At 41.1% G+C, this 16,434-nt stretch overlaps 1 protein-coding gene across 2 annotated transcripts in view; it reads left to right on the top strand.

The window, feature by feature from the left end:
• nos1apa (nitric oxide synthase 1 (neuronal) adaptor protein a) overlaps window positions 1-16,434 on the top strand; it is a 200,420-nt gene that overhangs the window by 138,846 nt on the left and 45,140 nt on the right. The gene's annotated exons all lie outside the window — the stretch shown is intronic.

Raw genomic sequence — 16,434 nt, 5'->3', positions numbered from 1 at the left:
TATGCGTCACTTTCCATTTTGTCTGTGTCTGTGTCTGTGTCTGTGTGTGTGTGTGTGTGTGTGTGTGTGTGTGTGTGTGTGTGTGTGTGTGTGTGTGTGCGTGTGTGCGTGCGTGTGTGTGGACATGCACCGCAGAGTGGGGATGGAGAGACTTCGAAGATTTCGACGAACACCATTATGTTTTACAGTTACAGTACATCTCATTTAACACTGTCTGGATAGTATTTCTAAACATTTACAAGATGTGCCTTAGTTGTTATGGTGGCAGCTCAGTAGCACCTGCTATGGTTACTAACAGTGATAATATAAAGTTTATAAGACTTGTTATTTTTTCAAGAGATTATGTTTTGGGTGGAGATATTTTCTCGGTGCAGGGGTCTGGTGATTGACAGAAGGCAGTCTGAAAAAACTAATACTGATGTGGGAAAAAAAGTTAAAGTAAAAAGAATTTGGCTGTATAAAGCTTTATAAAAACATCTAATGTTCAAAAGTTTGGAATCATTTGTTATACTGATTTGTTTCCACTTTTCTTTAATGATGGCTATTTTAACAGCTGAAAACAGTATAATTCAGACACATGTAAATAATACATTATTATTAATAACAATAGAGTTCTCTGACCTCTCTGAACTTTCAACCAAATTCATTTTTTACATTTTAAACAGTTTTGGCTGCATTTGGAAATAGTTTTAAAGAAGAAGAATACAATGATTAAAACATCAATTTAGTCCATGTCCACACAGTGTTGCATGAGAGGGGAGAATACTAGTTCTGTCTACTTACTACTTACGTACTAAGTGGTATTATGCCTGTTGGCATGTAGGGCAGCAACAAAGGATTTCCACTCTTGTCTGTTTTGGGCCAGTGTCTTTATAGAGCCCCAGGTGTGATGTAGGGTCTTCAGCTCTCCCTCCACCGTCCTGCGCCAGCTATTCTCGGGTCGGCCTCTTTTCCGTTTGCCACCTGGTGTCCAGTGAAGGGCAATTTGCGTGAGGTTTTCTTGCTCTCTACGTATTACATGACCAATCCATTTCCATCGCCATCTCATAATGATGGTAGCCATGTTGTCATGTTTACACTGGCTGAGTAGAAGTTGATTGGAAATGGTGTTGGGCCAGAATATTCTCTTTATTTTACGTAGGCTTTTGGTGTGGAAGGTTGACAGTTTGTGGAGACTAATTCTGTCTGATCATTGTTAAACCACAACGGTGCACCCGGCCTCTAAATACTCTGCGAACCTGTTCTTCTTTGGGCGCTCTGCAGTCTACTCTATGGTTAGATTGAAGAGGTTTAAACTGTGATTCTTCAGTCCATAGCATGTTCAGCTGATATTAACAGTGCTAACCCTAGACTAACCTTCTGTTTCTATTGTGAAGTTTGAAGAATAGCATTGCCAAAGCGACACGTTGCCTGTTAATTCCAGCTTGTTATATAGACGGCGTTGTTGTGCACTTGACACTGAAACAGGAGCCTGTTCCTATTTGCACACATTTTGATGCTAAGCTTCCTGTTTGTTTTACCAATGACTGCTGATTTCTTCTTGTCTTTGTCTCTTTCTGCCCTTTCAGTTATCAGTCTGGTTGAACCATTGTACAGCATTTTGTTCTCCATTTACAAAACAAAATAACACATTTAGTAAAGAGGACTTTTCCCAACCCAAAAGCATCATAGAGCATTTAGGCATATAGACCGATCTGAGACATCTTCCTACCCAATCAAGCTTTTGTTGCAGGCGATTCCAAACTTTTGAACGGTAAAACATAAACATGCATTACAAATGTCATCATAGCAGTGTGTGGTTTTGTGTGTGTGTGTGTGTGTGTGTGTGTGTGTGTGTGTGTGTGTGTGTGAGTTTCGACGTGTGGAATGCTGCGAGTGTAAGATGAGGTAGAAGATTAAGCAGACTTTATTTCCCTCTTAACTACCAGCAGTGAAAGTATGGCTGCGCTTTAGATCACCGTGTCATAAAAAGGCTTTAGTGGCCCATCAGTGCTAACACTGAGACAGGCTATGTCTCTCTTTCCATTCTAACTCATACTCTCTCACTCTTCCTCTGATTGACAGTTTAAAGGAGGCTAATGATTGACCTGGCCTTTATTATGTAGAATTGATAGTGATAGAGCCGAGCCCGGGGAGTGTTCATCAGAATACTGAATGCTGCCTGGGCTGAGAGGTCAGTGCGTGTTTGTGTGCGCAATTGTGTTTGTGTATAACCCTCTGAAATGATTGCATTTTAGGGTGGTTTCTCTGATTGGAAGATACAGTTTTATGTGAGAAATAGCAGGCAGAGAGAAGGGTCAGGGAAGGGTCAGAGTTTCATAGATGGCAGTGTTGGTCTGTGATCCACCGACTTTTCCTCTGGCAACATTATTAGGTTGGCATTTGTGGTTTTGTGCCTAATACTTTGGCTTATGACCAAAAATCTGCAATATCATTTATATCATTCCAGTCATTCTCAGTTCTACAAAACTAAGGTGGCAATCATGGTAAACACTATACCTGCTAAACATCAGTATGTTAGCATTGAGACTGCCGGTGGTGTGTGGCTGTAGACACACACACACACACACACGCCAGCACACACACACACACACACACACACACACACACACACACACACACACACACACACACACACACACACACACACACACTATCCAGTCAGAGTTCCCATTTGTACACAAGAAATATAAAAATCCAGAGGGCAGAATGCCATGAGTCTCCTTAAGGTTTTGTCCACCCTCGGGTTAAATTTAGAGACTTGTAGTAGTAGTGCTTTGGACAGTAAAGCCAGTCCAGCTCTAGAACATATCATGTGACCGTATAATTACACGATCTGTCCAATCTTTATCCCATATCATCACCAATGAGGCAGTAACACCTAACAAGCCAAGCATGTAGAGAGACAGACCTGGTTACAGCCTTTTAAACCTGAGAATGGACTACAGCACAACACATCCCATCACTGCTGCTAAATGGAAACCTTGCAGCTGGCAGCTGTGCTTTTGATTTTTGTTACTGTTATAATTATACTGATTGGCCGCATGATTCCCATTTCCAGTAAGCACTTAACACCCACAGGATTAAAATCCTAAAAACAACAAATAATGGACCTCCGAGGGTTAAAAAAAAAATCTGTTTTTGGTCCTTATTTTTTTTTTTTTTTTGTCTGATGGTTATGATGGATAAAGACTCATCTGTTGTCCGCAGCTGGTTGATGAGATGGAGCGAGAGTTGTGGTTACAGTGTCAAGTGATAATTGAGTTCTCTCTCAAACCGCATGCTGTCGTTCAGTATTGGCTAATGGCTTCTACAGCCTTGGGCGCAGATGACAAGTTGAATCTTCTGCCTTCGAGGATGATTGCAAAGCCCAAATAATAATGAAATTCATTCCTAGGTCATTACATTGGAAAGTACTGTGTGAGCTGCTGCATGAATAAAGCCAGTTTCAAGTAGTATTTGGTGGTTGAAAATCATGTTTTAAGTACAATAAGTGTGGTGAATTAATGTCTTAACATAGACAATGTATTAACAAAGTTGGGCTGGATAAAGCTCAAGGAAGATGATGAGAGGATCAATTGTTTTATCATTGACATTGAGGAGTGCTGATATAAAATGTAAAAAGACATATAGCTATTTCCAGACATCAATGAAAAGGACTTGCGTCATTCTCGACACAGCTTGGCTAAGATAATTGGATTTAATTTCCTTTCAGCTATTGTTATTGAATATCCATATCTCAACGAAATGATCCTTTTGTCTAGAACTTTTTTGTCTCACTCTCTCTATTTTACTCTCTTTCAATCTAATTTTTTTTTATTTCTACCTCTGTGTCAAGGCTGCCGTACTTTTACTGCAGAGACAAAAATATCCCACAGTGGAACAAGTCATTGCATCTATAGTGTAGGCGTGTTTGTGTGTTTGCTTCAGATTGCTTCTTCCCAGGTACTCCATATCAGCGGTGTGATATATTGATCGTGAGTCAGTGCTGAGATGTAAACACAGGCTGAAGTCTGTTTTTCAGGCTGTTTTTATTGGTCATATACAGCTACAGTTTAGATTTTTAAACAAGTACCAGCTCTGTCTCACACACTCCCTGATTGTCTTAACCCCCAGTGTTTCTCTTGCTGTGTCTCTATTTACAGCTCATACTGTAAGCTGTGGTTTCATAAACATTGGGCCACTGCAGGACACACCTTTTGTAGGCTGAAACCTTAATCCAGCCTCTGAACTGGGACGCAAACGTAACCTGCTGACCGGCTCAGTTGTCTGTGCAGCTACACCTGAACCCTTTCTATAATAGCAATAGTTGATAACCATCCACCATCATTTTCTATTCCTTCTCTTCCTGTGTGACGGATCACCAGTCAATCACAGGGCTGATAGACTTAAGCCGTTTTCTCCAAAGAAGGTCCGATGGATCAGGTCCGGTCATTGTCCAAAGTTACCCTTTCACACATTTAGCACACAACAGGAGATTGTCCGTCTCAGATGTGTTGCTGGAAATAATTGCTTTAGGTGAAAGGTGGTGCTGGGTAGAGCGTGCAGGAGACAGGACATGATGCTGATTACACCGCGGTCACGGAGCCGGTACATAATTTGGTCATAAACAACCGAGTCTCTTGCCGTTTCTTGTATCTGTCTGACGATTTAGGCGGCAGCCCTTACCTACAGAAGTTTCTGGATCTTGTCGTCTCTCTAGTTAGACATTTTCGTTGTTCATGTCAATGGCCTTTCTTCTTCACCCTCAGATGTTTGTTTCCTTCCAGTTTAGTGCGAGCCGATAGAAACGTCATCAACACGCCTTCTCGCTCGCTGTGAATTCTCCGGACAATGACCTTTGCGGTAGAGAGCTGGCAGGGTAAAGTCCGTTGGATGTCCGATCAAACTGATTTGGACATTTGCACATACAGCTCTGTGTCTAAATAATGTCTAAATAATTTCAGGTTTCCAGTTTGTAAAAGGGGCTATACAGTACATTTATGCTGACATTCACACCTATGGGTCATTTAGCATTGCTGCTGTATGGCTTTAAAAGGTGCAAGGAATCGGAAATTTCGCTGAGGTTTATTCAGTTCCCACTTGATTTATTTTACATCAATTTCAACACTAATCACCAAAATGTATATTTTTTTATCTGAATGGGTCAATGCACCTCCGCCAGCTTCTACCCTCCTTCCGACCGTGGTTTGGCTGTTAGGAGAGGAAATTAATTAAATGATATTGGCAACAAAATGTAATTCAAAGGAATCCAGCAAAGATGAAAGAAAATAGAAAGAAAAAAATGGAAATGTAACTTTTAATTGGTAATTATTCAACAGATTCTGTGTAGTATAGAACTAAACTGCAGACTTGAGTCTCTGTTGACAGCCTGATATTAACTTGTAACAGCTGACACACATGACTATATTGACTATGTTCACTGAGCTTATGTAGTTCTGCTACATGGATGATGTATTGGCTTTTCTCTGTAAACCCCTTTTAACAAAATATACCAAACTTACCTAAAGTAGCCATAGACGAACTTTAACAAGTCAAACATTTGCAATGTTCTGAAGTAAAGTAAGTAAGAATCGGATCAACCATTTAATACCTATATTTGATGCTTGACAGTTTTTGAAACTCATTGCTACGGACACATTTCAGTCTGTAGTAAAACACATTTAGGTTTGATATCTATCTCTAGGATGGCGTTGTAGTGTACGAATGTGTGTGTCTGTACGATGTGCACAGCCTAGAAAGCGAGCTAATGATCCTGAAGAGTCACTGAGGCATCATGACGTCATTTCATCACACTCCACTTACTTCATGCTCTCACACTCAAGCATGCTCTCCCAAACCTGGTCATTGATTAGTACTTTTTTGATCTGATAATGTCCTTCTGCAGTGCTCTCACACACTCAGTGTTATTCCTCCCAGCTCTCCCACTAATTTCCTTGAGGCAATCAAAATCAAAGGCCTGGCCATGCCTCAATCATTAGAGTAGTTAGTTGGTGATCAGGAAGTCCAGGTAAGGCAGTTAATGAGAGGAAGCAGAATAAATCAGAGGTAGTTCTTGCTGTAATCTCTACTTTTCTACACTACAAATACCTCATGTGCATATGGATGGATGGATGGATGGATGGATGGATGGATGGATAGAATTGGTATTCTTTTGTTACGGCAGCAGGCATTCCACAGAAAAATATATATTACATTAAAATAAACACCACAAATAATATAAATTAAAACTGCTCAATACAGAATACAAGAAAAACCTTAGCATACTCTAGAAAAATATATATATATATATATATATATATATATATATTATAGTACACTATGAATACACTAAACTGCTTGTACTAAAATATAAATAGAGAGTAACATACACTATGTACATTAGACAATTATGGAGGTAGATTGGGAGAATAAATATGTGCAAAATCACCATGTGCAAGGTTATTGAAGGTGCAAAACAGAGCGGCGTGGTTGAGGCAGAAACTACAGAGATGGTAGCTCTGATAGTTGTCAGTAGGACAGAGGCGAGGTGTTGTCTTTGGGCAGAAAAGATTTTCTGTATCGGTCCTTGTGTCTGTTAGAGAAAGAGAGCTCTGCTGTCTGTCCGGTAGATGGCGGGGAGATGATGGATGGGTATGTTTCTGAGGGATTGTGGTTAAGAAGAAGAGAGAATGACTGAATGAGGTAATCAACAGAGGAGAAAGACGTTGGCAAGGCTTTAATTAGAAGTAACTCCCCTACCATCCTCTCATTGTTTACCCTTCTTCTTTCTAGATTGCATTATATTCCCTTTTGTCCCTTATCTTTTCTTGTGCCAAGACTTTCAGGAGGACTGCGAAACCACCGCTGAGCCTTTGTGGCTAACCTGGGATAAATAATGCATCGCTGATTTGACTTGGCCCTAGTCTATAGCCGCTAAGAGCAACTCTTCTGCTGCAGGGATCCAGCTCACTGGCAGCTTGATGTATAGAGAAGAGAGAGATAAGACCGACCGAGATACAGAGAGGGTACATTTGCTTAGTTGAATTGACAGAGAGGAAAAGTGATGGGCAGAGCGATAGAGACAGAGAGCTAGACAGAGATGGTGACAGATGTCCAACTTAGGAACTAGTCCGTGTCTTTACATCAGGATATACAGGTTTTTGCATTTGAGTGACAAATCTCTTAGTGGTCTTGTCAGCTGCCAAAATTGGAAATCCGTTGGAGAATTGGCTCTCGGCATAAAATGTCTAGATACAGGACACCCGTCCTGATATAAAGTAAGTAAACTGAGAATGATTAGAAGGGACTGTCCATTCAACAATGTCTAGATAACACTGAAGACGTACAGTTGCCAACCAGTCCTATACAAAGCCACCAAACAGGGCCTTTCTCAGTATCTTTAACAAATGACTCTTAATGAGTGTTTTGTGATCTACCACCTCTATTGTAAAGAAGATAAAACCATTTGGTCATTGTTAAAGGAATATTTTGGTTAGGGTTGGTTAAAAGATAGCAGTGTTGGCTGTTGGTGCAAGATGGGCCATCAATCATATGTCAAAGTCGAAAGCTTTGTTGACCCAGCCTACTTCTTCAAAAGTAGATGTTCAGACCAGAAACAGCCCTACCAGTAAGAAAAACACAAGGAGCTGCGTTGGTGTGGGGCGTGTTGCTTTCAGGGACCGGTGAGTCAATGAAATATGATCCACAAAGTCCAATTTGAGTAACCGATCCATGAATGTGAAGGTGTATCAAACACTGAAACGCTGCACAGCAGTTTATATTATTACAGTGTAGGATTTTTCAACTCTGGAAAGGTTTCACAGCGGCAGTCCTTTTATTTGTCGTTGTCATGATCACCAGGTAACGCTTGAGACTGCAAAGTAATCCATCAGGAAAGTGCCTCTGGGAGTATTTCCTTTCATTTCATCAACACATATGCCATCGTAGTCTTTCCCATTCAGATGAATACAAAGGCTGCATTCTTTCACGCAATGCAATCGTCTGTCTGAAGGTGGAGGTTTTGTGACGGCAAAAGAAAGTCCTGCTATTTCTGCTTTTGCTGCGAGAGGACAGTAGTTACTTTCATAGCCTCAGGAGTTGGAAAGTGTCGGAAGAATGTAAACATTTTTCAGTGTTTGAACAGGTTTTTAGCCTAGAAATCTAGACGCACCCTAGCGGCAGCAAATGCTATTTGCAGCCAGGGGGGTCTAGGCCCTCTCCGTTGGCTTGTGAGCTGGAAATCCCAAACTCTGGTCAGGCCAATCACATCGTGTATAGAGTCGGTGGGCGGGCTTATGGCTGCTGCTGCTGGGAACAGCGGTCTTCTGGAAGACTTGGAGTTAAGCTTTTCTTTGAGAAAAGAACAAAGAACGGAATCATTCTTAAAAAAGGAAGATGTATTCGGAGTTTTGCCAACCGGATACGGCAAAAGTTTAATCTATCAACTAGCTCTGCTACCTTCTTCGTTGCTCTGCCTGGTTGTAGTGCTACCCTACTGCGTGCAGAGGGAATTTGAAAGACAACCCAACATCTGGATGTGGGTCTGGCTTGTCAGGCTAACAGGTTTTATCACAGAGAAAGAGATTTTATTAGTGATGGGCATTCCGGCTCTTTTTCGTGAGCCGGCTCGTTTGACTCCGCTCACAAACATTTGCATTTAAATTACAACTTTTAATGTATAGAAACAAATACAATCTGAATCTGAACAACATAATAGAACCCATATTAAAGAAAAATAAATAACTGAAAGGATTAAACTGGTCCCTCTTTTTCTCTCAGTTTTGTTTTCAGAGCTGTTTGTCCTCTCCTCTGTCCTCTCCTCCGAGTTTGACTGTGTGTGTGTGTGTGTGTGTGTGTGTGTGTGTGTGTGTGTGTGTGTGTGTGTGTGTGTGTGTGTGTGTGTGTGTGTGTGTGTGTGTGTGTGTGTGTGTGTGTGATGGCTCGGCCCCTCCCTCATGCCGTATAATTGGTTGACACCTTGTGTATGATTGACAGGAATGTGAGGCTGATCAGACAGTCGAAACTAATGTGTGCCTATATAATAATTTTTTTGTTCTTTGAATTAGTCAATTATTTTAAATAAAATAAAATTCACATATTATTTCATTATTACATTATGATTTAATTTCTATATTCTATATTGTTAAAAATAGTGTCGGCTCTTTGGATATGCGAGCCAGCTCCCGTCGTTCACCTACAAGAGCCGGCTCTTAGAGCCGACTCATTGGCGAACGACCCATCACTATTTATTATGATTGACTCTGATCTAGTTTTCAGTCACATAAAGAATGTAACCAACTAGTGCTGTCAGTTAAACGCGGTATTAACGGCGTTAACGCAAACACATTTTAACGGCGTCAATTTTTTTTTTGCGCAAGATTAAAGGAACACGCCGACTTATTGGGAATTTAGCTTATTCACCGTAACCCCCAGAGTAAGACAAGTCGATACATACCATTCTCATCTCCGTGCGTGCTGTAACACTATCTGACGGCTCCAGCATTAGCTTAGCCTAGCACAGATCCTGCAGGTAACTGGTTCCAACTAGCCTACTGCTCCGAATTGTGACAAAAGTGACAAAATAACGCCAACATGTTCCCTATTTACATGTTGTGATTTGTTAGAGTCACAGCGTGTACAAAAACAAGTAACATGAGACACAGCCATGTTCTATCCGTAAAACAACCGGGAACTATATTCTCAGACAGGCTTGCTGCGAGCATAATATTCCGTACAATATAGTTCCCGGTTTGTTTTACGGTTAAATGGATGGTGTTCATGTTACGTTAATTTTTACTAAAATCATAACATTAAATAAGACTATGTTACCGCTATTTGTCACTTAATCGGAGCAGTAGGATTACTGGAACCATTCACCTGCCTGTTCTGTGAAGGGCTGATGCCGCTGGAGACGTCAGACCCGCTTATACACGCGAAGATGAAAGGGTATGTATCGACTTGTCTAAAGCTAATTAACAAAGTCGGCGTCATTAACGTTCTTTTGGCCTAGCAAACTTTGTAGTTTTTTTTCACATGCTGTTGCAACAACTAGTAACGGTAGAAAAACTACAACCCCTCATCTAGGATCTAGCTAGACCGGAAACAAAACAACAGTTACGCTGCACACACTTGTTTGGGCTTGCGAGCTGGCCAAAGAGTAGTAGGCTAACGTTACGTTTTGAGTGGATGGCGAGCGCGAGACGCCGAAATGGATGCCAATAAGATTCTGAATGGAAAGTTTACTTTTAAAAAGTTGCCAAATGGTTCCATTGACAAGACCAAAGTGATCTGTGTGTTTGGTTGTTGTGAACTGAGCTATCATCGCAGCACGTCCAGTCTGAAATACCACTTGATGGCCGAGCACACAGCTGATGCCAATTCTCCGCCCCCCCTCGTCAAAGCCAGGCGACAAAAGCAAAAAGCAAGCCGATCCACTTTTCCATGTTGATAAGAGCATTAAAATGAGAAAAAATAATGGGACAAAAAGAAATCAAGGGACATTTAGAATAGATAAAAATGTGCGATTAATTGCAAGTTAAATATGACATTAGGGCTGCACAATTAATCAAATTTTAATCACGATCACGATTTTGGCTTCCCACGATCAAATTTGTGTGATCGAGCGATATTTAAAATGCGTCATTCCCTTCATAGAACAGTTTTTGCAAAGCCAATCTAGCGCTCCATAAACCACTGTCTGATCACATGTCTCCATGAGCCAATCAGAGCTGTTCTGCCTGCGCACCGGCGCAGCTTAGTTTCTAGATGTAGACAGTCACAGAGGACAGAGTAACGTGAGGAAAATTCCACAACAGGTAGCAGTCGGTCATCATAAGCCGGTCACAATGTTTACCGGTTTACCAGTAAACGCAACGTTTTGTCCCGTCTGTGTTGTTTTTCAGACAACAGCAGTGACCAGTGCTAGTTTGTGTCTTTTAGCTCATAGCTTTAGTAGCAGACTGTTGAATGTCCCGCTGTTGGAATCCTACAGTGAAATACAGACACACTACACTGTTTAGCAGTCAGCATTTTAGCCGTGTTTAATCCAGTTACTACTGTGGCTAACGGTAGGCTAACGTTACCTGCTGTGTAACGTGTTATTAGTGTTTACTAGCGTGACATTCAGTGATGTTTATGTTGCCTCTAATGTGGGTTTCGGAGCATCAGAGCGCAACGCAGACATGTAAGTGGCAGTGTAATGAGCCACAGAAATCGCCGTGACTATTTCGTCTGGTAGATACCGGGACCATATGGCCCGTTAACGTGAACAGAAAAATTGCGTTGCCTGTATCTTTCCGGCAAACGATACATGTGTGGAAAGCGGTCGCACAACAGCTGAAATGGCATACTCCTTCACAGTATCCTTCAATAAAGGAGGAATGTAGCACAATATGGATGTATTAGTAGGAATGTAGCACAATATGGATGTAAAAGCAGTTATAATTATATAATAAAATTTGTTTTGGCTAAAATCAACAAATAATAGTGATAATTAATCGTGATCTCAATATTGATCAAAATAATCGTGATTATCATTTTGGCCATAATCGTGCAGCCCTATATGACATTAATGCGATTAATCGCGATTAAATATTTTAATCGTTTGACAGCACTATAACTAACGTAAGCAAAGCAGCCCTCTGTCAGGACTATTGCAAATGTCAAAGCTTTTCTTTCTCGCGGTGAAACAGCATGTGCACACTTTTATTGCAATTAGGCTTAACTACTATAATGCATTAGTCTCCAGTGTCCTCAAAAAGTCTGCTGCTGGCAGAGTGTAACTGGAACAAAGAACTAAGCTCACCTCACTGCTTAATCACATCACTGCTGTCTTTAAATCCCTGCACTGGCTGTGAGTTTCTTTCAGGATAGATTTTTAAGATCATGGTAATATAAATATAGTCTCACACTTGACTTTATAGTTTATATGCTTCGAAGTTATGTCCCTGACCTCTGTCGTGCCCTCTCATCCACAGACTCTCTGCCGCTGCTTAAGCCAAGAACACACCGCTGTGGCTTTGCTGTGTTTGATTACCTACCTAGCTTGACACATATGCTCGCGGCTCACGGGGAAAAAAAAGACACCGAAAGTGATCGCTGAAACTGATTACCGAATCTGATCGCCGAAACAATTGCTTAGCACGGGGGCTGGTGCGCCCGCTTCGCTTCTGAACAGGTTGTTATGAGTCGGTACATTTATTCGACTTGACAGAGCAGGGCTGCAAATAACACTTATTTTAATTTTTGATCAATCCATTGATTAGTTTCTCCATTAATCAGGTAGTTGTCTGGTCTATAAAATGTCACAAAACAGGGAAAAATGCCAATCGGTGTTTCCCAAAGCCCAAGATGATGTCCTTAAATGTCTTGTTTTGTTCCCCAACTCAAAGGTATTCAGTTTAATGTCATAAAGGAGTCAATAAACCATACCACCAAACCAAAATACTCACATTTAAGAAGCTGGATTCAGAGAGCTTGTTAGATTTACTGTATTGTCGGATTCATCGGTTAATCTTTGCGGCTCTGTGACAGATGTTAGGTTATCTGCTTTGGGTTTATTGAAAGGTTACATTTTGGGCTTCTGGCAGTCAAACCTTTTTAAGGGACTAATTAAGATAAAGAGTCAGGGGGCTGAGGGGAAGAAAGAAAGCCACTCTGTGTACAGCATTGAGTTTGATTGTGCGTTCCCCAATTAGTGAGTCAGGGGAGCCTGAGCCTTTGGTGTGTTCACTGTGTACAATAACACCAGCGTCTGTCATTATTTCCCTGTTGGAAAACACATGTGTTTGCTGTCATGCTGAGCACCAGCATGGGGTAAAAAGACATAAACAAGAAGAAGGAGACAGGGGGCGGGGCTTAATGGATGGAAGAAAAGAACAGAACAGCAAACTCAACAGTGAGTCTGAGCAGGAAAAGAGCAAGGGAGGAGAGAGTAAAGGCCAAAAGGGTTCCTTCAATAATATATTTGCATGTTGGCGTCTCTGACCACTTACCACAAGAAAGGTCAAATGTTGTTTTGTGTATTCTTTTTTAAATTGACTCTGACAGTTTGTTCTTTGTTTTGTTTTTCTCAGCTGACGCCTATTTTGCCGTTTCTTTTAACAGCAGCCTGCTGCTAAAGGCAATATTCTCTTAACGTATCTTAAAGCTGGTAGAGCAACCTGTCTTGTCTGTTTCAGGATATTAACATGCGTTGCCAGGAAATTAGAAAAGAGAGAAGACAGATGTCAAAGGGGCACAAGTTGACAGCTGAAGGTGATTTAGGCTGATTTATTTAGATATCTGTCTGTATAAAGTATGTATGTTTTGGGAGACTTTCTCCATAATCTGGTACTCATGTCAATGTTTCCTTCAGTTCAGAAACACAACACCGACGCTCTGTAATCCGTTTGCCGTAGTTTGAATGTGTGTAAGGTCACGGATTGCCAGAGATGGGAGTAAGTCACGCATGGGCAAGTCACAAGCCAGTCTCAAGTCTTAACCTTCAAGTCTCAAGCAAGTCCAAGTCATTGTTTGAGACAATCAAGGAAGTCAAGTCATAGCTTTGGTCAAGCAAGTCACAAGTCAAGTCATACAAAAGTTTCCATTTTTAAACAAGCTAAAGACAGTGGTTATGAACTGCTGGAGTTTTATTTGCATTTCTTCCTATTAAAAGACATTGCGTCCAAGCCACAACATACATCTGAACAGTTTAAATTTATACAGATAAAAAAAACACAGCCTGAAACTGATATTAGGCCAACAATAAATCAACATACATGTTCAGTATGCCTCAAACATGACATCAACTCATGAAATTCATTCGAACAATTCAAGTATAATGGTTTCTAAGTTGAATAATATTCTTCAAACATGCCTCACTTTTATGGGGCAGAAACACATCCTTTAACCTTTCCTTCTCTTAAAGAAAAAAAAACACATTCTTTAAGAGTAGCTGAATCCCACCATCTTTGCGTAATTTGGAGAGATTGACTGAGTGTATTTATCACATGGAATGGATAGTATATTTTAATATTTGTCAGTGTATTTGTGAGTGAATGTGTGCTCTCTCACGAGTGAGTGAAAAGTTATTAATATTGGTGAGTGAATGTGTGTATGTGCGTGTGTGTGTGTGTGTGTGTGTGTGTGTGTGTGTGTGTGTGTGTGCGCGAGGGGGGGGGCTAGTGTAAGCCATAGCTGGAGGTAGATAAATAAAGACTTCCTTTATTCCATGTCATTTATTTTAGTTTCCTTCCCGTCTCACTTTCACCTTCCTTTTTTCAACCCCTCTTTCACTTCCCTGTTTTTTCCCCCACTTCATTTGCCACTGTGTGTGTGTGTGTATGTGTGTGTGTGTGTGTGTGTGTGTGTGTGTGTGTGTGTGTGTGTGTGTGTGTGTGTGTGTGTGTGTGAGAAAGAGAGTGACGTTTGTCAGTTACCGTAACTTATGGGATAGGGACGTGTTTTAGACGGAAGGAGGGAAAGAGAGAGAGCGGCTTACTTTACATTGCCGTTGCCATCATCAACGTTTTTGCTAGCGTATAAATCAGGATAATACCTAGACACAAGAACATGTTTCACGTTGCCATTTAACGTATTTTAGTCCAATTGCCTATTAACTAAAAAGTATAATCGTCTCTATCAGACTAATCTATCAGACACCACGTCGAATTTCATCAGACACTTCAAATCCCACAAGGAAAGGTAAATTATGAAGTCAGCCGAATCTTTTTAGCTAACACTACCATACTTCTGACTATGGCTAGTAAAAAGATTAGGCTGACTTCATAATTTACCTTTCCTTGTGGGATTTAAAGTGTCTGATGAAATTCGACGTGCTGGTGGTTGTGTCGGAAATGTTTGTACTGCAGACCTTGCAAACTGCTGTTAGTTTCTTCTTTGCCTGGCCAGATGTGTAATCGTTAAAGCCCAACTTTATTATTTTCGGTGCAGAGGGATCCATGACGTTAAGTTACTAGCCATAGCCAGTCTCATTTACTGCAGGTCTACCGCAACTGTTCTTGGTAATATTATCAACGGGTTCCCGGCCACGCATGCAACAGCACCCAATCAGAACACCTAATCAGATTTTCTCATCTGTATATGGATTTTCTAAAATCGTAAAGTTAACTCCTCCTCAATATCAGAAATAAACAGAAAGTCAAGTAATTTGACTCAAGAGTCAAGTCATGAATATCAAGTCAAAGTCCAGTCTTTTATGAATGTTTATCAAGCAAGTCTCAAGTCCTAAAATTTGCGACTCGAGTCTAACTCGAGTCAAGTCATGCGACTCGAGTCCCCCATGTCTGCAGATTGCAGCTTTGATGGTCTGAAATTGTTCTTACTGTCTGTTACAGTAGCTACACAGATCAGTAGATAGCTCAAAGATTGTGCTCGTGGCCATTGCTGAAACTAATTATTATTTCAATAATCATTAACCGGCTGAATTAAACACCCAGTTATGCATTTCCGCATAATCGTCATCACATCAGGAAATCATTCCTGATTACTATTCCCTCCTAGATTGTGAGAATAATCTAGTGAAACATAAGCGGTTTTGGAAGTTTGATGATAGGCCTTTGGTGAGATTTCAATGAATTTGGACCCCATACAGCCATGAAAGGGTTTTGACATTTTTGAAAGGACCACATGCTGTGTGCTTTTAGTGAGGTGACTAAACACTACAAAGTATAGGCCACAAAGGCAGCTTAGTCATCATTGGTAGTAGCTGTGGTTCTAAAGTCGAATTTATACTGTCCATGTGCGAGGGTCCGCCGGGGTCTGTGTGACCTAAATGTCGTCATCAGAGGGTCGGGCCTATACGTGGGAGCTCTGTGCGGACGTACATATTCTGACAATTGTTTGTGGCCATTCCGCATGACCTTCCCTACTCTTCCTCTGACTGGCTATTACTTTTTGCATCTGTTGGTTGGATTGGTTAGGTTTAGGCATAAGGAGTGAGATTGATAAGCCAGTGTAAGCTAGTCAGAGGCAGAGTATGGCGGGACATTCCTTCGCCATCCTAGGAAACGCAAATTCCTCTACGTGGCAGCGTAGCGATCCACTCGAAGCAGCTAACCCAAGGCTGCCTAATTTGGGGCCCGTGTTTGGCCCGTGCCCCCATTGTTTTTGCCCGCCATTGCATTTGGCATGCTCATGCTTATTCTCCTATTATTTTGAAAGTGCTGCAAAATCCCAACCGTAGTGGCAAAAAAGTTCTTAATCTGAGTTGTACGGCAATTTAAAGCACAGTGCTGTTAAACTTCCCTATTAAATTACATACACAAGTTTTATCTACAAAGAATTACGTTATTTTTGGCCCGTGGCCTTAAATTACATAAATTACATTTTGGCCCTACATATGAAAGAATTTGGGCACCACCTACTATGCGCCTGCGGGGTCCACAGCTGTCCATGTACACGTCCGGAGTATAATTGAGCCTTAAGGGTCAGTATGGTAATGGAGCAAGTTTT

This window comes from Perca fluviatilis, chromosome 9, assembly GCF_010015445.1.
Source record: "Perca fluviatilis chromosome 9, GENO_Pfluv_1.0, whole genome shotgun sequence".
Classification (NCBI taxonomy): Eukaryota; Metazoa; Chordata; class Actinopteri; order Perciformes; family Percidae; genus Perca; species Perca fluviatilis.
Note: the sequence above shows the minus strand (reverse complement) of the source record. Positions and strands in the feature narration are given on the sequence as shown.